This window comes from Suncus etruscus, chromosome 8 (assembly GCF_024139225.1).
Source record: "Suncus etruscus isolate mSunEtr1 chromosome 8, mSunEtr1.pri.cur, whole genome shotgun sequence".
Lineage (NCBI taxonomy): Eukaryota > Metazoa > Chordata > Mammalia > Eulipotyphla > Soricidae > Suncus > Suncus etruscus.
The window spans coordinates 54411578-54437168 of NC_064855.1; the positions used below are offsets into that span (position 1 = coordinate 54411578).

The following is a 25591-nucleotide window of genomic DNA, read 5'->3' on the forward strand; positions in this document are numbered from 1 at the left end:
AAGCCAAAGATAGGTGTTTCCAGTTAAAAAAAATAACTACTCTGACAACCATCATTTTAATTGTAGTGAGTGAGAGAAATAGAATGCCTATCTGAATACAGGTTATGGGTCGAGGAAGAGGTAGTTGGGGCATTTGTGGTGGGAATATTGCACTTTTGTGAAGGTGGGTTTCTTTTTTTTATAACTAAAGCCAACTATAAACATGTTTGTAATCATGGTGCTTAAATTAATATATTTTAAACAATGAATTTACAATAATGTACAATCCAGTAAACAAAAAGGACATCATTGCAGAGAAACTCCTAGATCTAAAGAGTGTGTGTAACCAAATATTGCATTCCAAGAGATCCAAAGAAAAGCACCCAGAAGACATCCTATTTACAATGACAAACCTCACGGATAAGGAATGGATGCTGAAAGCAGCAAGATCAAAAAGGGAATTTATATTCAAAAGAGCATCATCCCTAATATTTATGGAAGATTTGTCACAACAAACCCTCAATGCCCAAGGCAGCGGTGGGATATATTAACAAAACTCAAAGAGTTGAATGCTTCACCAATAATATTTCACTCAGACAGCATTACATTCAGATTTAAAGGAAGAACACACAGCTTCATAGATAACAACAGTTCTGAAACTTTACATTCTCAAACAAGTCAAATGGACTAACAGAATCGTCTAATTTGACAAGACAGACCAACATAAACACCAAACTTCTACATTAGGAATGATATTAAATCTCATGACAATTATCGCCTTCAACACCAATTGACTAAATGCACCAGTTAAGAAACACAGAATGAAAAAATGTATCAAAATGCTTAATCCAATGTTCTGATGCCTACAATAAATACATCTGAATAGTTAGAACAATCATAGACTCAAAGTCAAAGGCTGTAGGACAATATTCAAACAAACAACTTCCTTTAAAAGGCAGGAGTGGGGACTTGAGCCTTGGCACAAGTGATCGGGCGTTTGCCTTGCAAATGCTAACCTAGAACTGACCAGGCTCAATCCCCCGGCATCCCATATGGTCCCACAAGCCATGAGCTATTTTTGAGTGCATAGCCAGGAGTAACCCCTGAGCTCCACTAGGTTTGGCCCAAAAAGAAAAAAAAAAAGAGGGGCCGGAGAGATAGCACGGAGATAAAGCCTTTGCCTCACATACAGAAGATCTGTGGTTCGAATCCCAGCATCCCATATGGTCCCCTGAGCCTGCCAAGAGCGATTTCTGAGCCTAGAGCCAGGAGTAACCCCTGAGCACGCTGGGTGTGACCCAAAAACCAAAAAAAAAAAAAAAAAAAAAAACCAAAAAAAGAAAAAAAAAAAGAAAAGGCTGGATTGGACATACTAATATCAGATGACACCAACAGTAGACTTAAAAATGATATAAGGGACAGAGATGGACATTTCTTAATAATCAAGAGATATGTTCAACAGGAAACACTTTAACTCCTAAACATATACACATTTAATGAGGAAATATTAAAATATTTTAAATAATTATAATATATTTGAAATAAGACATCAATAGCAATACAATAATAGTGGGAAACTTCAACACCACCCTATCACTTTTTGATATGTCAACCAGGCTGAAACCTACTAAGAATATGCTAGTTCTAAGAAGAGAAATAAAGATATTGGCCTAGTAGTTATATATAAAGATGTGATATACATCCCAGAAAACTGGATACACATTCTTCTCAAACATGTGGGTCATTCTCCAAAATAGAACACATGTTGATCCACTAAATATACTTCCAAAAATTAAAAAGATAGAAATTATATGAAATAACTTTTCAGATAATAATGCACTAAATAAAACATTTATTACAGACAGTAAAAAACTTTAATACCTGGAAATTAGTAGTTCACTACTAAAAAACAAGTGGGTCAAAGACCCACTGTATAAATGTATAAATGGATAAAAATTATAAAATTAGAATGTGAACAACTAAATGAAAAAAATGAATTGGGATTCCAACAAACTATCCAGAAGATCAATGAAAGTTGGATCTTTAAAAAATTAAAAAAAAATCAATAAATCACTAGTAAAACTCACAAAAAATTATAAACTGAATTAGAAGTAAAAAAGGAGATTACTACAGATACTACAGAAATTCAAAGGATAATAAGAGAATACATTAACAAACTTTATTCTATAAACAACAATACCTTGAAGAAAAGGATAAATTCTGAGCTCTTATAACTTCCCTATATGATCTAGCATTATTGAACAGTTCAATGACTATTGAGGAAATTAAAATTTTAATCAAAATTCTTCCCTCCTCCCCCAAAAAAGCCCAGGCCCAGATGGAATCACTTATGAATTCTTTCAAGCTTTAAGAGGACTTTACTACCAATACTTTTGAGTCTCTTCCAGGAAATTGAAAAAAAAAAAAACCTCTCCAAAATAGCTTTATGAATCAAACATTACCTCATACCAAAAATGACAGAGATTCCCACCCTCCAAAATAGTAGAGACCAATATCCCTGATGCACAAGGATGTAAATATCCTCAACAAATCCTAGCAAATAGGATCCAATGCCTCATCAAGAAGTTCATACATAGGCTGATACACTGGATTAACCCAGATGCAAAGATCCTCAACAAACACTAGCAAATACAATCAAACAATTCATGAGAAAGATCATGAAGGATTCAGTTGTATGTGATTAAGAAAGTATAACTGTCTGAAAATATAAATATATAATATATGAAATACTATATAAGTATACTACTTATACTAAAGGCATTCATAGGTATCTAATCTAGGTAGATAAGAGCTGTTATTATAAATATCTGCTATAAACTATTAGGAGGGCCAAAAAATTTTAGAGGAAGTAGGATATTTGCCTTGCACATGACTGAATTGGATACTATCCTTGGCATTTCATATAGTTATCCCAAGTCGAACCAGAAGTTAACCCTGAGCTCAGAGCCAGTAGTAACCCCTGAGGATCATGAAGTGTGATTAAAAACAATTTTATAAATAAGCAGATAGATAGATAAATAATTAAGATAGATAAATAAATAAACAGATGAATAGATAGGTGATATGTAGATAGGAATCACATACTTTTAAATGGCAAAAAATGAAGATAAATTATTTATCCCAGTAGAGTGTCATTAATAGTAAACAAAACAAACAAAACCACTTTTAAAAATACACCTGTATAAATGAAAATCTCTGAAGAGAGGTACTATTTAAGCTGCATTTTTAATGATCAAAATATCATGTGAGGAAAGCTTGAAGTTCCTGATTTATTTTGGTTTGATTTTTAAGCTATTCTGGGTGACACTTAGGCTGTAATCCTGTCCCTGAATTTAAGAGTTACTCTTGGTAAATCATACTGGATTCCATGATCAAACTTGATTTGCCACCTTTATAACAAGTACTATACTATTGTTATACTATTGCTGTGGCCTTGTAGGTCATTTTTTGAAGACCAAAAACAAAAAACAAAAACACATAAAACTTTATGTTTTCTTAAACAAAATAATTTAATTCAATCAAATTTGTAAATCATAGTAAATTCTAATACTAAGTTAAAAATTTACTGTTATATATAAAATCATTTTATTATTAATTCTGAAAGAAATTTACATAAAGAAAGTGTGGCCAACTGACTTAATCATTGTGCATAACCATGTTATCCATGAGACCTTTATGAAATTCTTCTTCCTGTGTCTGCCAGCTTTCTCTACTTTTTCTTATTTATTTGATAGAAGCAAGTCTATCTCATGTGTAGAATGAAAAGGATTTAGCACACCATGTAGGTAAAGTTATTAAAGACCTTTATAGCATATTTTAAATTCATCACATAAGTTATCAAATATTTTTGAAGATAGATTGAGAATATATAATATGTCTTTTCCGAATAGTTTTCTACTTATTTATTTTGGTATTTGTATATGGATACTGTCAGCAGTAATTATCATTGTTATGCTCTAATGATGACTATTTTTCTATTTGCCTATACATTTATTACTGGAATTATATTTTAAATAAAATTGGCCCTTTCTACTATAATACATTTGTATTATATTATATGTTGCCTACTTATATTATGTACTATTGGATAGTTATTTATTCTTGAACTGTAATTTAAGACTTTTGATATTTCATCATTCTCTTTCAGCTTTAACCATTAATAGTTGGCACTTGTATTCTTGTGTATTAATTACTGTAAGTATTTAGTATTTAAAGGTACTACAGTATGTGTGACTATGTTTCTTCCTGCTTCATTTCTAAAAAGCAGCTATTTCTTATAGAGCCCTAGTTCCTCTTGGATTATTGAATATATAAATTGATATCTAGGTACTAAGTGTTCTTATAGTTTCTGGATTGCAAGCATCATCTTATTTGTAAATTGTTTTCCTAACACTGAGAAGCCTGACTTATATTATATACAAATTATTAACCTATTTGTCAATTATAGTAAAATATAAAATTATTTCAGAACTGCTAGACTATACTCCAGTAAGAAAGAAGTTTACCAGCTGGAGTATAGTTTTTGTTACAATTGTTTTATGCTCCAGCACTATACTGTTCAAACAACACTGCTTAAATGATTGCCTTTCCACCCCACCACTCTCATTGATTTTTTGATCTTCAGATCCATTGGAAGTTGACAATTTATAAACTACTATGTGGAACAAAAAAAATGATGTTACCGTTAGATCCTAGAGTAAAGTGATGTGATACTGCTTATGCTAATAACAAACATCTCAAACTAAATATGTGAAATTATTAGGCACCCTGTTACATGAAAACCAATTGGTATTTACATAAAGTATTATTAAATAAGGCATTTGGTAAAATGATGTTTATTCACTCTAGTAATAGTGAAACTTAGATAGATATTTGACCATGGATAGTTTAAGATAAGTAGACATAAAATGGTCCATCCTCACTATAATATACAAGTGTGAGCCAGCACTATTTTAGAGAAATGAGCAAAATGTATTAACTATGAAGTCTCATCTAGGATATATGGAGTATTCCATCAAAGCAACTGTAAATTCTTAAAGCCTGAAGATATCTTTAAATGTGTAAGAATTTCATTGTTAACAGAGTTTGTAGCAGAGTTCTGTTTTCAGAATAAACTATTTGAAGATATATTTTGTTTGAAAGATATTAGAATTCATAAAATCTCAGTGTTCAGAGAAACAAATTGTTTTATAATAGTTTTATGTAAAATCAAAGAAAGTAAAAGAAATGTGGAAGACAGAAAATTAGTATTTTGTAGAAAAAATATATTAGCACTACCATCACTATTAAGGGCTATAAGAAATACCATTATTAACTTGATTACATCTGTCTCAATTTAATTGCTCAGTTATTTCCACTTGCATTTCAAGATATATATATTTTTTGAGAAAATAATTAAATAAATCAAAAATACCTAAAAATTCAAAAAGATGTTTTAACTTAAAAAGGCAAAGCAATAATTATATTCCAGATATTTAAACATTTAAGGAGATTGAAAAATATCTTAAGAGCTATGGGGCCAGAGAGGTGGCGCTAGAGGTAAGGTGTCTGCCTTGCAAGTGCTAGCCAAGGAAGGACCACAGTTCGATACCCTGGTGTTCCATATGGTCCCCCCAAGCCAGGGGCAATTTCTGAACGCTTAGCCAGGAGTAACCCCTGAGTATCAAATGGGTGTGGCCCTCCCCCCCAAAAAAAACAAAAAAAATATCTTAAGGGCTAAATAAGTTTTCTAGGGAGAAAGCTACAACACATAAAATAAAAAATGCAGTGAATAAAATTTTTAGAATAGATATCACTGAAAAATTATTGATCTTATACATATATAGAGTACAAATGCTGTGGAAAATACATATTATATAATTTATTTTTTTAAAATAGCAGGGGAAAAGATTAAGGGCCTCAAGCACTTCTGTGATAAAGAGAGGTAGTATATTTATTTATATACCCAAACTACAAAGTACTATTACTTTTTTTTCAATCATTTAAACTCTTATCTGCTTTCCTTCCCACTCTAATTCTTATGAGTATATACAGTTTTACACATTGCTACCTACACTGGACACTTTTATACCTCTTGTCATGAACCAATAGACCTAGCTTTTCCTACCAAACCCACAGAAAACATTTCACAAGACAGTAGCCATGGTAAGAAATAATAAAATCTTAAATCAAAGTAAGAGGGATGGTAAAACCAAGATGACATTAAAAATTTCCCCAAAATTTAGAGTAGATCTCAAAAACCACAAAACAGAAATGGAAATTTGCACTGTGAGAGGAAAGAAAAGAACATTATTAGGCCTAATCCCCTAAATCAGATGGTCAAACTACAAAGATTCACCCTCAAAGTACCATAGCTAAAAATAGGGAAGCCCTACACATCCACAAAGCTCAGTGATTGGAGATAATAGCATGGAAGGCTCTATAATATCAGCCAACTCTATATTCTCTCAGATAATGAAGTTATAGTAAAGCTAAGAAATGGATGTCTAAGGAGCTCAAGGATAAAAAAGGAACAGTAGTGAATAAAGCACAAGAAAGTATAAGAGTGAAATGAAAAAACTACAATCTAAGAGACAAAACTGAAGAATATGATAGGTGAAATAGAAACACAATGGAAGGTCTTTGCAGCAGAGTAGCAGTGGCTGAGGGGAAAACTGGTAAGTTCCAAAATGAGATACAGGTATCTTTGGGTATAAAAAGAAAAAGGTATTAATAAGTATGAAAAGAAATGATTAGAATAACAGAGAATTGTGGGATAAGGTCAAGAAAAACAATATAATGGGTTTGCATGATAGTATAGCAGAGAAGGAACTCATTTTACACATGGCTTACTTGAGTTCATTCCTACACCCCAGATGATTCCTGAGCATAGAGCCAGGAACAAGCTCAAATCACTGCCAGGTGTGGCACATAAACAAGAAAAGAAAAATAAAAACAATATAAGAATAATTGGTGTTCATGAAAAGTGTGTAACAAAACAATTCTTTATAAAACTAATAAGATTGAAATCATATCAGCTATATTATCAGACCACAATGGTTTGAAAATGTAAGTCACAAACAGAAATGTGAAAATGATTCAATTAGAAATTTAACAAAAAATAAATACTTTTGAGACAAAATATTTGAAAACTCTTCTATCAATTGTCATATCAAAAATCCCTCAAAGCAATATGAAGAATGAAAGAAATTTAAGAGGACAAACACCATATAATCAACTATTTTAAATATATATATATATATATGTGTGTATACACACACACACACACACACACACATATATATATATACAATCTTAGGTTCAGCACATTATTTACTATTTACAATCACCAAGATATAGAAACAACCCAAATGAGATTGAAAGGCTAACAGATAAAGAAACGGGCCATACATATACATTTTTACTCCTAAAATTTATAGCCTGTTTTATAAACCAATGTTAGCTCATTAAATATATTAATTAAAAATTAATATTAACAAAAATAACTAGTAAATCCTTCCAAAATACAAATTGTATTGCTGTTAGTAAATCTAAAGTGATAGTTCTCTCAAGAAAATTTTTTTCCAAGAACTTTTGACAAACTCTAATCTATCTACAAACACTGTCACAGTGAAAGAGTTTTCCTGATAATTTCTAATTTCTAAGATATAGGAAAGGGTTTTAATTATATTAGTGTTTCCTGCTTTTTAGCTTTCTCAGTTTCCATGAATGTATTTAGATAAATTCAAAGTGACTAGAAACATGTTTTACTTTCCCTCTATATCGGGATCAATATTAAGTCCTATGCTCTTGATTTATTTTTGCTTATTTATTCATACTTATTACTCCTAAAAGTATACACAAACAAAATGCAGTACACAATATTTAGCATTATGAAGTCTTCCTATAATGAGTTACTTTCTCAAACTTGTTAATACTTTCTTTATTTCAGTTTACTTCAATTCTCATTAATGGGTTTAATGCATTTTTTTGTTTTCATTCACATCTTCTGAAAATGAACTTTCCCTGATTTGTAGAAAGCAACTGAACTTTCCATTTCACTGTTAATTACTATCTATAATTGTTCCATGTCCTCCACCCTAACCATATATGAGTCTGGTGATTGCTTCTACCTACTACTGTTCTCTTGTCCATTTGGACATATTACTTTTATTTATTGAGCCTCTTTGTGACAGTGTGCAAACCATCTTTTTAATACATAATCTGTCTCACTACTTTCCTCTACCTATTTGAATTGATTGATAACACTAAGACACTGGGAGGACTTACCTAAGAAGGAAGATGGCAAGTAACCAGTGACAATAACTGAATATAGCAGATATTCTAACATACCAGTAAGAATGATAAAAGGTATAGATGAGATAATTATAGTGGAAGAGAACTTAAACATTTATAGTTTAATTATATACTCTTTAATTTATTTTTCAAATTGAAATACAAGACAGATGGCATTCAAATGTGCAGCATATTTTTATTCATGATTCCTAATACATTGGTTTATATATTAGGAAGCCTATTATAATAATGATAAATTTGATTTGATACTTTCTATATCTTTTATAAATGCTGATAATTTATTGTTATATTTTTATAATGAATCATTTGAGGCAAACATTTTAATTGATCACATAGGAATGCTACAACATTTAACATGAAAGAAACCATTGATGCATACTAGTGATTATCTTTGTGTATTCAGTATCATCAGTATCACCTGGGAACTTGTTAGAGATAAAAATTTCATGCTCTTCTCCAGATTCATTGAATCAGAAACAATCAGAAGTTCTAAGGCATAGAGCCACAATATAATTTACCTTAAAATTTGACAACCACATATTTTGATGTTGGACTAATGTTTTTCAAATAAATACTAAACTGCAAAGTTGCAGTGTGAGAATAAACATGGGCTTGGGATAGATATTTCCAAAGTGATCTTGGATTGAAAATTATTATCTTGCACTGATAAGTTACTCAAAAAATTTATCTATTCAATGAAATCACTAGTGAAACTAGTTTTTACCTCTTTTGTTCTTTTAACAAAGCATTTAGAATTTTTATATATTTGAATAGAGAACACAGTAAATTATTCTGTTGTATCCACATATCATTCCTTTTCAGTATGCAAATTACATAGTTCTCTGAATACAAAATAAGTATGCATTTATTCTCACATATAGAGAAACAAGGTACTTGCCTTGTTCATGACTAACACAAGTTTGAACCCCATCATTCCATATGGTCCCTACAGCACTTTCAGATGATATATTTCAGATGATGATTTCAGATGATATTTTGGGGTGGGATCTTCAAAATAAATAAAAGGAGTATAATGCACAAATGAGGATTCATATTTTATTCTACTAGAATCCTTGACACTAAAAGTCTCAGTAGTTTCATTAATTACTATAATTATGAACATTAGTGCTAATTACAAAAAGAAGAAACAATGTATGGAGTTCAAGTAAAAAACTATCAATAGTGACTATGAATGTTAATGGAAATCTAATATATAAATTTTGAGATAGATAGTTTTGGAAGGTTACATTTTAGCACAGGGGTCTCAAACTCAAATTACCTAGGGGCTGCAGGAGGCAAAGTTGGGGTGATCCTTGAGTACTAAGTCAGTAGTAAGCCTTGAATTGGGAGGTGTGACCCAAACAACTAAAACAAAACAAAACAAAAAAAGATTCCTCTAGGGCAGGGCCACAAAATGTTGTACAGAGGGCCGCAAATGGCTCGCGGGCTGCGAGTTTGAGACCTCTGTAGCAGAATTTATATTAATTAAATGACAATATACACAAGTTGTCAGATTATTGTACATATCTATACATTATCAGTAAGTATGGGATGCCTGTTTTCTCTCTCATCTCTTTCTCACATGCTCTCTGTCTCAAATAGTAAGGCTAAGTTAACATTAATAATTTTATACAGCAGGAATATTCAAGTTTATCCAAGTCTCTAACAAAGACTATGATTCCAGTAAAAAAATATACCCACTCTACATAAAAACAGACTCTAATTTTAGGTCAATTTTTCTAATGAAGTTTCAGTAATAAACCATTAGCTTTTATCCTGTTACTTAAAAATTATATACCTATCAAAGTGATAAATGACAATATCTTCTTTATTATTCTGTTTAACTTAGAGATATTTTACATATTTTATCTATATTTACAAATGATAAACTTGAGTAGTAGATATATCAAGAAAATTATAACAAAAGTTACCAATTAAATATATGAGAGTTAAGACTCAAACTGAACTCCACCTAATATTAGATTTGTTGCATTAAGTTTTCCTCCTAGATAACCTAGTAGTTTATTCAGAAAGGTATTATGAGGGTGTGTCAAATGCTAGTTAACAGTATGCTTCACCAGAATGTCCCATTCCCTTAGGATATTTTACCATAAAAACAGTCATATTTAAAACTGAAATATGTTCCCTTTTATTAGAGATTATCAATTATTTTTGGGCAAAATTTATCTTAAGCAGAATTTTTATATGTAGAAAATAATAAACATGGACTTGTCTTTTTCTTGTATATTCTTTTGTTTCTCTGCAATTTTGTGGATGGGTTATGTCAGCAAAACTACCAGAAAGATGTGTCAAATCAAATTGGGTAAGGTTTATTTCAAAAGGAAGCACATCAATTATTTAATTCTCCACTATTTCTTTTAGGATTGTCAAGTATCAGAATATGCAGGAGGAAATATTTCTATCTATATCAGACATTGGGGCATTGGAAGGTAAATTTTCATACAAGGGAATTGTTATATGCTATTAATTTTTTCTTCTTTTCTTTATTTAAACACCTTGATTACAATATGATTGATTAGGTTTCAGTCATGTAAGGAACACCCCCCGCTTCACCAGTGCAACATTCCCACCACCAATGTCCCAAATCTCCCTCCATCCCACCCCACCCCACCTGTACTCTAGACAGGCTTTCCAGTTGCCTCATTCATTCACATGATTATGGTAGTTCTCAGTGTAGTTATTTCTATAACTAAACTCACCATTCTTTGGGGTGAGCTTCATGAAGTGAGCTGGAAGTTCCAGACCTCCTCTCATTGTGTCTGAGGATTGCTGCAAAAAATGACTTTTATTTTTCTTAAAACCTATAGATGAGTAAGACTATTCTCTCTCCCTCTGACTTATTTCACTCAACATAATAGACTCCATGTACATCCATGTATAGGAAAATTTCATGACTTCATCCCTCCTGACGGCTGCATAATATTCCATTGTGTATATGTACCACAGTTCCTTTAGCCATTCGTCTGTTGAAGGGCATCTTGGTTGTTTCCAGAGCTTGGCTATTGTGAATAGTGCTGCAATAAATAAAAGTGTGAGGAAGGGGTTTTTGTATTGTATTCTTGTGTTCCTAGGGTATATCCCTAAGAGTGGAATAGCTGGGTCAAATGGTAGCTCAATTTCCAGTTTTTTTGGGAATCTCCATATTGCTTTCCATAGAGGTTGGACTAGACTGCATTCCCACCAGCAATGGATAAGAATTCCTTTCTCTCCACATCCCCACCAGCACTGATTGTTCTCATTCTTTGTGATGTGTGCCAATCTGAATAGCTTAATGACACAGCTCATAGAATTAGAAAGTGCTAAACAAAAGGACCCAAAAATAGGGAGACAGAAAGAAATAACAAAGCTGAGAGAAGAAATCAACGAAGTGTACACCCAAAAAACAATCCGAAAGATCAACAAAAGCAGAATCTGGTTCTTTGAAAAAATAAACAAGATTGTTAGACCTTTGGCAAAACTCACAAAGAAAGAGAGAGAGAGAAACCTGACAACCTGTATTAGAAATGAAAAGGGGGAGATCACAACAGATATTGCAGAGACTACTTTGAGAAACTTTATGCTACTAAACATGAGAACCTAGAAGAAATGGAAAAATTCTTGGACACTTAAAACCTTCCGCAGTTAAGTAAGGAGGATGTAGCATATCTAAACACACCCTTCACTATTGAGGAAATTGAAACTGTAATGAAACATCTGCCCCAAAAGAAAAGCCCAGGCCCAGATGGATTTACTAATGAATTCTTTCAAACCTTTCAAGAGGAGTTACTACCAATCCTAGCCAGGCTCTTCCATGAAATTGAAAAAACGGGAACACTCCCAAACAGCTTTTATGAAGCCAACATCACCTTGATATCAAAACCAGACAGAGATCCTGCCAAAAAAGAAAATTACAGACCAATATCCCTGATGAATGCAGATGCAAAGATCTTCAACAAAATCCTGGCAAATAGGATCCAACCCATCATCAAGAAGATCATACACTACAACCAATTAGGCTTCATCCCAGGAATGCAAGGATGTTTAACATCCATAAATCTATCAACATCATACACAACATCAACAAGAAGAAAAATAAAAGTCACATGATCATATCAATAGATGCAGAAAAAGCATTTGATAAGGTCCAACACCCATTCGTGATAAAAACTCTCAGCAAGATGGGAATGAAAGGAACCTTTCTCAATCTTGTTAAAGCCATCAATCGCAAGCCAATGGCAAATATTATCCTCAATGGAGAAACACTAAAAGCCTTTCCTCTAAATTCTGGTTCAAGACTGGCTGTCCGCTCTCACCACTCCTCTTCAACACTGGAAGTGCTTGCTATAGCGATCAGGCAAGAAAAAGATATCAAGAGAATCCAAATAGGAAAGGAAGAAGTCAAGCTCTCACTGTTTGCAGATGACATGATACTCTACTTAGAAAACCCTAAAGACTCTAACAAAAAGCTTCTAGAAACAATAGACTCATATAGCAAGGTGGCAGGCTACAAAATTAACACACAGAAATTAATGGCCTTTTTATACATCAATAACGATAGGGAAGAGATGGACGTCAAGAAGGCAATCCCATTCACATTAGTACCACACAAACTCAAATATCTTGGAGTCAACTTGACCGAAGACGTGAGGGACCTATACAAAGAAAACTATAAAGCCCTACTCCAAGAAATAAGAGAGGACACATGGAAATGGAAATGCATACCCTGTTCATGGATTGGCAGGATTAACATCATTAAAATGGCAATACTCCCCAAAGCATTGTACAGATTTAATGTGATCCTGTGACATTCTAAAGATAACTGTGACATTCTTCAATGAAATGAATGAAACACTTTTGAAATTCATTGGTAACAATAAACACCCTAGAACAGCTAAAGCAGTCATTGGGAAAAAGAATATGGGAGGAATTACTTTCCCCAACTTTAAACTTTATTACAAAGCAGTAGTTATCAAAACAGCCTGGTATTGGAATAAAAGGCCCTCAGATCAGTGGAATAGGCTTGAATACTCAGAGAATGTTCCCCACAAATACAATCACCTAATTTTTTATAAAGGAGCAAGAAATCCTAAATGGAGGAAAGAAAGCTCTTCAACAAGTGGTGCTGGCAGAACTAGTTAGCCACTTGCAAAAAATCAAACATAGACTCCCCCAGTTAACATCATATACAAAGGTAAAATCCAAATGGATTAAAGACTTAGATATCAGACCTGATACCATAAGGTTTATAGAACAACACGTCGGTAAAACACTCCATGACATTGAGACTACAGGCATCTTCAAGGAGGAAACTTCACTCTCCAAACAAGTGGAAGCAGAGATAACGAATGGAAATACATTAAGCTGAGAAGCTTCTGCACCTCAAAAGAAATAGTGCCCAGGATACAAGAGCCACCCACCGTGTGGAAGAAACTATTCACCCAATACCCATCAGATAATGAGCTAATATTCAAAATATACAGGGCACTGACCTAACTTTACAAGAAAAAAACATCTAATCCCATCAAAATTTGAGAAGAAGAATTGAACAGACACTTTGATAAAAAAGAAATACAAATGGCCAAAAGGCACATGAAAAAATGCTCCTCATCACTTATCATCAGAGAGATGCAAATCAAAAGAATGATGAGATACCATGTATATTAATTTTAAATGTATTTTATATATCATATAATAAAATAATATTCAAATATCAGGAAAATGAAATTCTAATATTAATGACATCTTGGGAAGAAATGTAAGACATTTATGTTAAGTAAATTTAGAAATATGTTGCTTATATGTGGAAACTAAGAAAGTGTTCAATCTTAGAGAACAAAAAGTCTATAGTTTAATGTAGTGAGAAAGTGGTAAAAGTTTAAACATTTTGTCCTATTATGAAAGGTGTCTACTGATCTAATGCATAATATAGTGACTACAGTTGATAAAACTAAATTCTATAATTAAAGTTTTCTGAGTATAGATATTTTATTGCCTCAGAGAAAATAAAGAAATATTAGCAAAGTGGTTAATTTATAAATAAGTTAAGTAGAATCCTTTTTAAATGAACATATATATCAGAGTTTTCAATTTAAAATATAAATTTAAATTATATTTAATCAATATAAAATATATAAGAAATTTAAGTGTAGTTTTAGTAGTATATGAATTTAATAATTTTATGTAAGTATATAAATTATTTATTTTTAAAATAAAATATATTTTTCTTTCATAAAATTTCAAACCAGTCTGTGATAATTTTAAAAAAAGACACTTCATATTTTCTATTGGTTTGTTTTAAATGTTTACATTGGAACACACAGAATTTTGTGTTTAGCCAAGGGCAAAAATTTTCAAGGGACTGTTAAGATTTTTTTCAAATATTTTAATATAATAAAATGTAAGTATTTATTACATAAATTTATCATGATAGAACACAAACATGGAAAATTATTGAATTTTGAATTGACATGAAATCCTCATAATTTTTGTGTCGGTATTTGTTTTGGGGACTCTGCCTGAGGTGTTCTGGTCTTATGCCTGACTGTTCTCAGAGATCACTTCTGACAGTGCTTAGGGGAACATCTGTTATGCTGGCAACTGAACTATGCACAAGTGCCTTGCCCCCTATAATATCCCTCCAGTCCTAACTCATTTATTTCTTAAATATATTGCTTCTCCTGCTTTTCTTGTTGTAGATTTCTACATTAAAATATGGATATGTATCCATATAAATATGCAAATCAAAGGCAAAAATATTATATATAAAACATCTGTATTTTTGCCCTAAATAATTTTTGCTCTTAGTAATTTCAATTAAGTATAAATCAATAAAAGAATATTGCATCTAACTATTTAAAAAACATAATAAAAGGTATGAAAATATTTCACTATCATAGATAGTTGTTAGCTATGGTTTTAGTGGTTTACTGATAAGTATGACAGAATAGAAGCATATTTTTATTTTTCAAGCCAAATTTTATGTTGTATATGATGAAAAATTATTCAGCATAAGTGTTCTAATGATAAAATGCTTTTTTATAATAAAATATTCTTTTATCCATGAAAGGACAAAATCAATTGCTGTTTCACTTTGTTCCAAGAACTTGCTGGAGTGCTAAATGAAAATAAGCAGTTCAGCTCTAAGTAGCTTGTATTACAAATCAAAAATGTTAAGCTGTGAGGTTAAAATGAACCAGATAAGAAAATAACTCCTTTAATTCTGCCAACATTTTTTCAACATAAAAAAGCATATCCTTAAAATGCTAATTAATATAGACATTAAATTTTAACCTTTTTCTTCTTTGTTGTAGAGGCCCTCAGAAGTTTAAATTACCCAGTCTAAGCTGAACATGCTTGCAACACAACTTTCTAGTAAGTTTGGGCACTCAGAGAGATAGTTTTCAGGTAAAAATGGTATTTGACTATTATTACCCATATTCAAGAAAATGGTAGACTTTTTGACCTTTAATACATTCTTATTGGTAGACAATGCATTCACTAGTAAACACTTAAGTAGATTAGCTATATAGATCCACCATTTCAAGTATATTTTAGTCAAAGTCTTTCATATATCCATGCAGTGATAGACTCGTGAGTATTAAAGTCCCTAAACCATATAATTCCTAATTTAGCTCTCTCTGTAACTTTTACTTCATTGATCATAAAGGTAATTAATATATGGATGTTTTACCATAAATATGACATAATTTTGATAAACACAAATCTAAAGTACATAGCATTTAATTAGTAATTTAGTGATATCTATGAATACAAGGAAAAAGAAACCCCTTTACTGGTTTCAGTAATATGAACTTACAGTTAAAACCCAATTTCTACACATATGAAATATTAATTTTAGGTGAAAAATATTTAAAATTTATCACAACCTAATCTTGGCTTTATTTATTTTAATCTGGCTTGTCATTCTTTAATGAAGAATTTTTCTGTTTCCGCAAGAAACATTCAGTTGACCAATAAAACAAAATCTCTGCAAGACAATATGTGACATTGGAACATGATAAGAGGTGGCTTATCAGAATCCTTTGTTAGAAATATTAGAGTAAAATGTCTGCAAAAAAGCATTATATACAATAGCAATACTTTTAAAATAATGAGAAAATTATTCATAAACCACGACAGATATATCAGTTCTCAGTGACTATACTATGCCTTCTGATTATCCGTCCTCCTACCATGTTGAGTCAAGTTGAAAAAATTTTTTGAAAGAATAATAATTTAAAAGGGAGATGAACAAAGAAACTTGCAATAGATTAATTATCTATAAATACATGTAATCCTTTATCCAACCAAAAATGTTTGTTCAGTGCTAATAATTCAAATTTGTGAAATGGTAATGTCAGTGCAATGTGATACAAAGTATGATTCTATCATACAGATACACACAGATATGTTGCTTATTCATTATTATATATAGGTAAAATACAGTAAACATATGTTTATCTGAGCATGTTTTATAAAGCTATCTTTGCAGAAATTATATTTAATGAGATAGATTAAAAATGCTATTATCACAAAAATGTATGTACTTCATGTACATTTTAAATGTTAAATTCATTCTAACATACATAGTTAGTCCAAACAGGTCTCTAAATCTCTTTAAATTAGTTGGTTATTTTAGTAATTCTTTGTGTTTGTAGGTCAGAGATGTAGCTTAATGGTAGAATGCTTGTCTTGTCTGTGTGAGGTCCTGGATTCAATCCAACATTGAAATTCTCAACACCTCACAAAAAAGGGAACAAAAAATATGTATCTGTTCTATTTCCATTCTATTCATACTTATCTTAGTAAAATAGAACAGAAAACTCCCCTTAAGAATTCTAGCACATTACTAAAATAAGCACAGTGATATTGGCTATTTAAACCCTATAAAATAAAGAGTATCGAGCAACTATAACCTAGTAAATAATGTTACTCAGTATATCACATAAATGGATTAGTTTTATATTTGTCTTTGTTATGTAAGAACACACATTCAGAATAAAACCATGATATTATGAAAATAATTACACTCAGTCACAAAAGCATAATATTTATGACATTCCAATTTAGTTAAAATCTCACATATTTTAGTCACAGCATCTGCTTTTCTTAAAGTTGACCGTTTAGTTCAGGATACAGAGTTCTACCCACCTGCAAACAAGACTATAAGAGGGGTTTTGCTTGTATTTATATTATGACACCTGGAGACAGGAAGGAAACTTCCAGAGACAGGACAGAATTTTAAGCTACGTTTTGACAGGAGGCAATAAGGTAAAAGTTCTAGTGTAGAGAAGCCCTGTCTGAAAATGCAACAAAGATGAATAGTATCTCTTTGTGTCATTTATGTATATTTTACTGTTCATTTACTAATATTGAATACATATCTTCTGCCAAGTAAAACATTAAAATTTATTTTCAAATATTCTATTTTTAAAATTTCAATATCAATATAATTTAAAATGCTGGTATTAATGTTTTAAAAATGACAGATCATAAAAATGGGGGCTGTGTAGGTGGCACAACAGTAGGGCATTTGCCTTGTGTGCAGCTGACTTAGGACCAAGCATAGATTGATCCCCCCGGAGTCCCATCTGGTCCTGCCAGCCAGGAGCGATTTCTGAGCACATAGCCAGGAGTAGCCCCTGAGCATCACAGGGTATGGCAACAACAACAATAAAAAAAGACAGATAATGGGGCCAGAGAGATAGCACAGTGGTAGGGCAATTGCCTGGCAAGTAACTGACACGGGAACCGTTGGATTTGTGGCATCCAATATGATTCCCTAAGCCTGTCAAAAGCGATTTCTGAGTGCAGAGCCATGGGTAATCCTGAAATCCATCAGGTGTGGTCCCAAAACAATCAATCCAATAAAAAAAAAGTTCAAAAAATAAAAATAAAAATGACAGATGAATCTGTTAAAATGTACTACAGGGAATATACTGAATGTGAGACTTATGAAAGAGAGCTTTGAAACACTGAAATTCTAGGGACATTTCAAGTAATTGTCCAGATAAGATAGATAAATTTAGTACAAACCACTGGCTTGGAAACTTTGTGATACTGTAATAAGATAAAAATAAATTCAGAAGCATTAACTTGATTGCTTTTCTTATTATATTTTACACAAGTTTATATTATTCTTATTATATTTTACATAAGTTTATAGCTGTTTTAAAAGCTGGTATGACAAAATTTTATTTAGAAATTATAATCTGTTGACTAGAGTAAAATTAATAAATTAATAAAACGGAGATAAAGTTTGTCTTTTCTCTTCATACTATAACACTGCTATTTGCTAATGAAAACAAATAAAGAAATAATTAGGTGAGGAAAGTTCGTGAGATGAGTTATGAGTCATTCTGCTCATGAATAAACCTGAAGTTGAGTATTGTTACAAACTTTATATTTATAACAGTATTATTTATACTATAATGCTACATTTGAAAATTAAGGATATAGGGGGCCGGGCGGTGGCGCTGGAGGTAAGGTGCCTGCCTTGCCTGCGGTAGCCTAGGACGGACCGCGGTTTGATCCCCCGGCGTCCCATATGGTCCCCTAAGAAGCCAGGAGCAACTTCTGAGCGCATAGCCAGGAGTAACCCCTGAGCGTCACAGGGTGTGGCCCAAAAACCAAAAAAAAAAAAAAAAAAAAAAAGAAAATTAAGGATATAGATAACTTTAAGAGTCAAGCACATTTATCTCATTAAAATATTGGTAATTTGTTGACTGGAGAGTTATAACAGGCAGGGTGTTCAACTTGCAATAAAGTTGACCTCAGTTCAATCCCCAGCACACCAATAACTTTCCTACTTCCCAAGCACAGCCAGGAGTAATTCCTGTGCACAGAGCCAGAAATAACATGTGAGCACCACCAGGTGTGACCCCAAAACAAAAATAAATAAAAAATTGGTAATTTTATACTATACACCATGACAAGAATGACATAAAGGCCTACTAAAAGCTAGACATCGGTTCAAATCTTGACTCTATCACAGATCTGTGTTTTATTTAAAATGAAGTCTTGTAACTTGGGGGGGGGCACTCAGTGATACTCAGGGGTTACTCCTGGCTCTGTGCTCAGAAATTATTGCTCCTGGCTTGGAGGATCATATGGGATGCCAAGGGTCTGTCCTAGGTCAGCTGCATTCAAGGCAAACGCCCTACCACTGTGCCACCACACCAGCCCCTCTTGTAACATTTTAAAAACGTGAACTAATACTTCAGTTGTAAAACAGATGTAATTATAACATGAGAACAAGCTTTTATTTTTCCTTCAAAGTTCCTAGCATAGTGTCCAGCATACATATTAAATCTCCTATTTATTAAGACTCCTGCTTTTCTTCTTTTTCCTTTCTTGGGATAGTTCTTTTTTTCTGCCTTAAATAAATGAAACTCAGCCATTTAAAGATGTTATGCTTCAAGTATATAATATTAAATTGGACGAAGAATAGAATGAAGGCATATTTTATTCAGTTTTATAGCACTTCCATTTCTCAAAAGAATGCAGTGTTCTAGATAAAACTATGAAGGCATATTTAAAGTTAAAGTTTTAACTAACATTTCTAATTTTATGTGTAAAGCTGTATCCATGTGTCATCTGTTACTTATGAGAATCCAATTATCTGTAAAATGATAGTAATTCAAAGAAAATATTTTAAAAGGAGATAAAACATATACCTTATTAGTAGGACATCATTTAGTTTTATTTACAGGAGCATTAAAAGTTCTAAAACTATTAACTTTGTTTTATTCCATTTTAAGTAAAATCCAACTTTCAGAATGGTTATTGAAGATTTTTTTCTTTTTAATTTATGTAAATCACAACCTGTGACCTTAGAAGTATGGATAAAGGTTCTTGAACATCTCTAGGAGTGATCCCTAGATTAATAATGAGAAGTTCTTTGCACAGAGCTCTTTACTAGAGTGGCCCAAATCTGGATCCCACCCACATACATACACACACACACACACACACACACACACACACACACACACCTAAAAAAAAGTACACCTAAATTAAATCAGTTCTTGGAGAAAAAGTTTATCTTTAGTTTTTAGATTTTCAAATGAATGAAATATTTTCCAACATTTATTTTTAACAAAGATTTGTTGCTATACTAATATTCTCAAGAGTTCAGGATTGTGTTTATAATCATTAAAAGATATAGCCACAATATTACATGTCACACCAAAATAATATTTTCAGTTTTTTTAATATAGAATCTCTTGCTTTTGAAGATTAGAAATAGAAAACAAACAAAAATGTTACACAAAAATGTATTTTATCACAACTTGATAAGTGCAAATGACCTCTAAAAGTTGAGTTTAACTCACTATTTTAATGTTTACATGAAATTTTCCTGTACATGGATGTACATGGTATCTATCATGCTGAGTGAAATAAGTCAGAGGGAGAGAGAGAGAGACGCAGAATAGTCTCACTCATCTATGGGTTTTAAGAAAAATAAAAGTCATTTTTGCAACAATCCTCAGAGTCAATGAGAGGAGGGCTGGAACTTCCAGCTCACTTCATGAAGCTCACCCCAAAGACTGGTAAGTGCAATTATAGAAATAACTACACAGAGAACTACCATAATCATGTGAATGAATGAGGGAACTGGAAAGCCTGTCTGGAGTGCAGGTGGGGGGGTGGAATGGAGGGAGATTTGGGACATTGGTGGTGGGAATGTTGCACTGGTAAAGGGGGTGTTCTTTACATGACTGAAACCTAATCACAATCATATATATAATCAAGATGTTTAAATAAAGAAAAAAAGAAGACAAATTTTATTTTGAACTTTCTCTTCAACTTTTTAAAGAAAACCTTAAATTTAAAGAATATATTCCATATATAAAAATTTTAAATAATATATTCCATATATTCTTCAAGGAGTCAGTCCAGTCACCTCTCCTGGACTACTTCTTTTTTTTTGGGGGGGGGGCACACCCGGTGGTGCTCAGGGGCTACTCCTGACTGTCTGCTCAGAAATCGCTCCTGGCAGGCACAGGGGACCATATGGGACACCGGGATTCGAACCAAACACCTTTGGTCCTGGATCGGCTGCTTGCAAGGCAAATGCCACTGTGCTATCTCTCCGGGCCCCATATATTCTTTATATATGTTCATATATTCATTTTATGACAGACTTCAATGTATCCCAAATGATGCATGTAATGTTAGAGAGACAAGAAGTATATCAGAATCGGATCTTGTAAGAGGTACGACAATTTTAATCATAATAGTTTTGTATATTTCCCTTAGCTAGCTTATTTTAAAAAATGAAACAATGTTTTCATTAGAAAAATATTCAGTCCATTTTTTACAGTCCCAGTTATTAACCAACATTTCTATATATTTATTTAAAATTTGAGAGTTTTTATCTTTTGAACTCTGATATTCACAATATTAAGTATTAAACAAAGGTGGGCATATCATATCTTAATTTTTTCTAAAATATGCTCTAAGAAAAACGTAGTTTTTTTGCTCTGAAATTCAGAGTTAATAAGGTGAATGTCATAAATTATACTGGCAATCAACCATGCAGATAAAAAGAAGACAATATTTTCTCTCAATAGCATATCTATGAAAAAATGTTTATTCAGTATGGTTAACCAATTCTTATACGTTGATATAAATTCAATAATATTTGCACTAAAGTTTAGGTCAGAAACTTGAAAATACACATATTGAAGAAAATATAACATTTCACCTAATCAGAATAAATGAAAGCAACATTTCTCATGTTTTCTAGCTATGAATTCCTATAAAAATTTTATGTTACTATTTTAATAACCATTACAGACATAAAATTCATATGGAACTTTAATTTTCCATAGTTTTTTTTAACAATTTGACCTTGACCTTCTTTCTGGGAATTACTGCAACAGAAAAACAAACAGAAAAAAAATGAAGGTTAAGTTTAATGGCTTCACTTATTAGATCTTAGTGAACAAATGTTTAACAAGTAAATTGAAATAATCTTATTTTTCAACTAAAGAGATTTTCAGAAACATTGTCAGTACTTAACAGATTTTGCTAAAGAGCAAAATTTCATTTTCATTTCGTTCATGAAGCTGGGATATTTTATGCTGTAAAGAACTCTCATGATTCTGTAAATTAGAGTTTTCTAAATATGTCACAGATCTTTTCTAAGCCTTATTCTAACAATACACATTTATTCACTCAGTGAATAAAAAAAATATCATAAGATTCGGTTTGATCAACCTGTTACTATTTTTTTTTATGGATAACTTTCGTGCTTTAAATCTACCAGCTTTCCCTAGCTCCGTGAGAGGGTGAAGGATAACCAGAGTGCTCTTGAAAGGTTTTCCGATTCGATGGTCTTTTATTCCTAACTATGTATGAACTTGCTTGCTTTCTGCCTTAGTTTCTAATATTTCTTAATGCATGATATTTGCATAAAATTCTTAGCTATAATTTAATAATTTATATTGATTTGCATTATCTGTACTAATTCATAAATATAGTTTGTGAAGTGCTAGTTTAATAACACAGTAGTGAGTTTTTATTCTAATGTTCTAAATACTAGTTATCCATCCCCCTTATTAATGTGCTGCTTTAAATGCTTAGGGGGTGGGTACATGATTTTTGGTCTACTGCCCAAAAAATAGAAATGAATATTACAAACAAAAGTTCATACACCAAGTCACAAACTAATGACAGATTTAATGTCTTAACATAACCACCTACTCTTACCTCGTGTCTAATTAAAGTTTTTTTTTGAAAAATAAATCAAACTAAAGAGCATGGTTGTGGCCCATCCTTATTCCCCATCCCTGGGGGCGAAGGGAAGATATCAAACTCCAGTTAACCTTTTATTCTAAAGAATTTGTGTAAAGCTTTCTGTTGCAATTCCCAAGATGGAAAGATTCAGAAATTAAATGAGACCTGAGAGATTTTTTTTTTCAGGTTTCACACACACTCCAGTTTGAAATTTCTTTCTACAAGTAAATCTTCTTGCTTCTGCCTCCTCCCAACTCCTTTGGCTTAGTTCTACTCTAAGCAACCTGCTGCAGTTTATAGCTGTGAAATAAAACTGGGAAGGACCTCCTTAGGAGGCCATGTGAGCAAAGAAAAAATCCTGGCTACAACATTGTGAAGACAGAAAATAATAATTAATAATAATAATAATAATAATAATAATAATAATAATAAAGTGCTCCCTTTTCTATGTCGCTCCCAAAACCTTTATCCCTTTCCAGTATTCCCAAATTTCGGGTTACAAAACGTAGCTGCATTCCCAAATAGAACAAGAAGTTGTGCAATCAATCTTAGTGATTCTTCCTAGTACCAAACGGACTCATTGATTTAACCGGAATTTCAGTCTCCAAGAGAGCTAAGAATCCCTAGCCCCAGTCCAGCAAAATGTATAAAAAATGTTCCAGTTTCTGGACTGAAAATAAAAATGACGCAGAGTGCAATTGATCGTAGAGGAGTTAATCACCCACCTTCCTTTATTCCCCGTGAGGTATCAGAGGGCGAGGGTTTACTTATACAAGCCCCGTGGGCCACCAAAATCTCCATTTTCCCCTAATGCATAAAAGGCTAAGTAAAAAACAGCCTATCGCCACAGCACTCTGGGGTGGCTGCAGCTGCTTTGTTTACCATATAAGTCACACCAAGGTTCATTCCTCATCCTCTTCCTTAAAACAGGGTGAGTGGAAAGACTTAAAAGCGTTCCCAAATTCAGGATCAGCCCGGGTCAACCCACGAAAGCCTCCCAAATATGATCCCCAGCCTTAGGAGAACCCAGCAGCCAGATCCTAGTGTTACCCACCCCAGGGATATCCGCCTACCAGAAAGGAGTCGGCTTTCCAGTCAGTTCGGAAAAACTTAAACCGAGATCCCAGAAAGAAGTCGAGGTGCAGCTCCAGCGGCAAGGAGCTTTACCTGCCAAGTTGGCGATCTTCAGCTGGAAGGGCGATCGATCCTAGATCGGGCGGAAGGATGGATGCTAAAGGGCGCCCTAGCTCGCCCTGCAAATTCCTTCCAGTGGAATTGTTTTAAGTCTCAGCGGAGTTTTGGAGCATTCCGAGGAAACGCACGAAACTGAAGTCCACGCAATTGCCTAGGAACTGGGCGGAGTGAGGATGCTTGGGGGGAAGGGAGGGCTTGGAGGGGGGAGGTGAGCCCCTGGATAAAAGAACCTAAGCCCACTCCTGGTGGACCTGCAGAATCTCCGGATAAAGTTCTTTTTCCCACGGCTGATAGTGCAGGAACCCAGAGCCAGACTCCCTGCCGATCGTCCCGGGAAGCTGTCCCACTTGGGATTCGTACGGATGCGGCTTGGAAGGGACAGTCTGAAGATGCGCGCGTCCCACGCACCGCTCCTGCCGGGCGTTGAAGGGGGACTCGCTCCCCCGCAGGAGCTGACGCTTAGGTCCCCGCTCCGGCTGTCCCCGAACAGCCTCTTCTCCCAGGGCCAGCTGCTTGAAGTCAGCCAGCTAGTTGGGCAGGCGAGTTCACCCCAAGCTAGCCACCCGCCCGCCCGCCGGTGCTGTGCAAACCAGCCAGACACACCTCTTGGGCTCTCTGGGGAGGTCGCCTCGAGTTGGCTTCCAGACGGGGAGAGTCTGAAGCAGGATGCTCCCACTCAAGTAAACAAGCACGCAGGCAGCCGGTCTCACGACTTGAATCAAAGTCCCCCCTACCCCCCACCTCATAACTCTCAAAGCGTCTCCCACGACGCCTCATCTGGGCTCCAAGCACCCCTTCTGTCCTCAAGGTGTCAGACTTCCCCTGCAAGAGCAGGAGCCTGCGGCTCGCAGCCAGTGTCAACAACCGAGACAATCGCAATGAATAAATGATGAGGTTCTGCCTTCCACCCACCCCCAACCCAGAGCAGCTCGCTCTTAGCCACAGGTACAGATCATTGAGTTCCCAAATGCAACCCAAGCCACCTAATAAATAGCCCAAAAGCTCGAGGGATGGTTGCTACAAGAATGACGTTTGTTCACTGGTGTCTCTGAGCAGTTGTGCGTGCGTTTGTGTGTGTATGGGGGGGGGGGTGTATAATGATCGCATCAGCGAATTGAGATATTAGGATAAAAAGTTTCCTCTGGACCAATCTCTGCTGTTCGTACGAAAAAGAAGATTAAAGCTCAGGAAAGAAAAGACGAGCACTGGCAAAGTTGCAATAACTTACTGAAATTGAGGGCAGTGATTGCCCACTTGTCACAGAGGCTTGGTTAAGACCCCTCGACTTGAGGGCCTACAAGTAAGAGTCAAAAGTTGTCTGCAGAATCTAAAGTAGTGATGGGAGCATTGCAGAGCTGAG

At 33.7% G+C, this 25591-nt stretch overlaps 1 protein-coding gene across 1 annotated transcript in view; it reads right to left on the reverse strand.

Annotated features, from left to right (window-relative positions):
- The window catches only part of TRPC4 (transient receptor potential cation channel subfamily C member 4), a 207908-nt gene extending 183691 nt beyond the window's left edge, over positions 1-24217 (reverse strand). The window contains exon 1 of the mRNA XM_049778889.1: positions 24111-24217. The gene's annotated coding sequence lies outside the window, so the exon portion shown is untranslated. The remainder of the gene's footprint in view (positions 1-24110) is intronic.
- Between the last annotated feature and the right edge of the window lie 1374 nt (positions 24218-25591).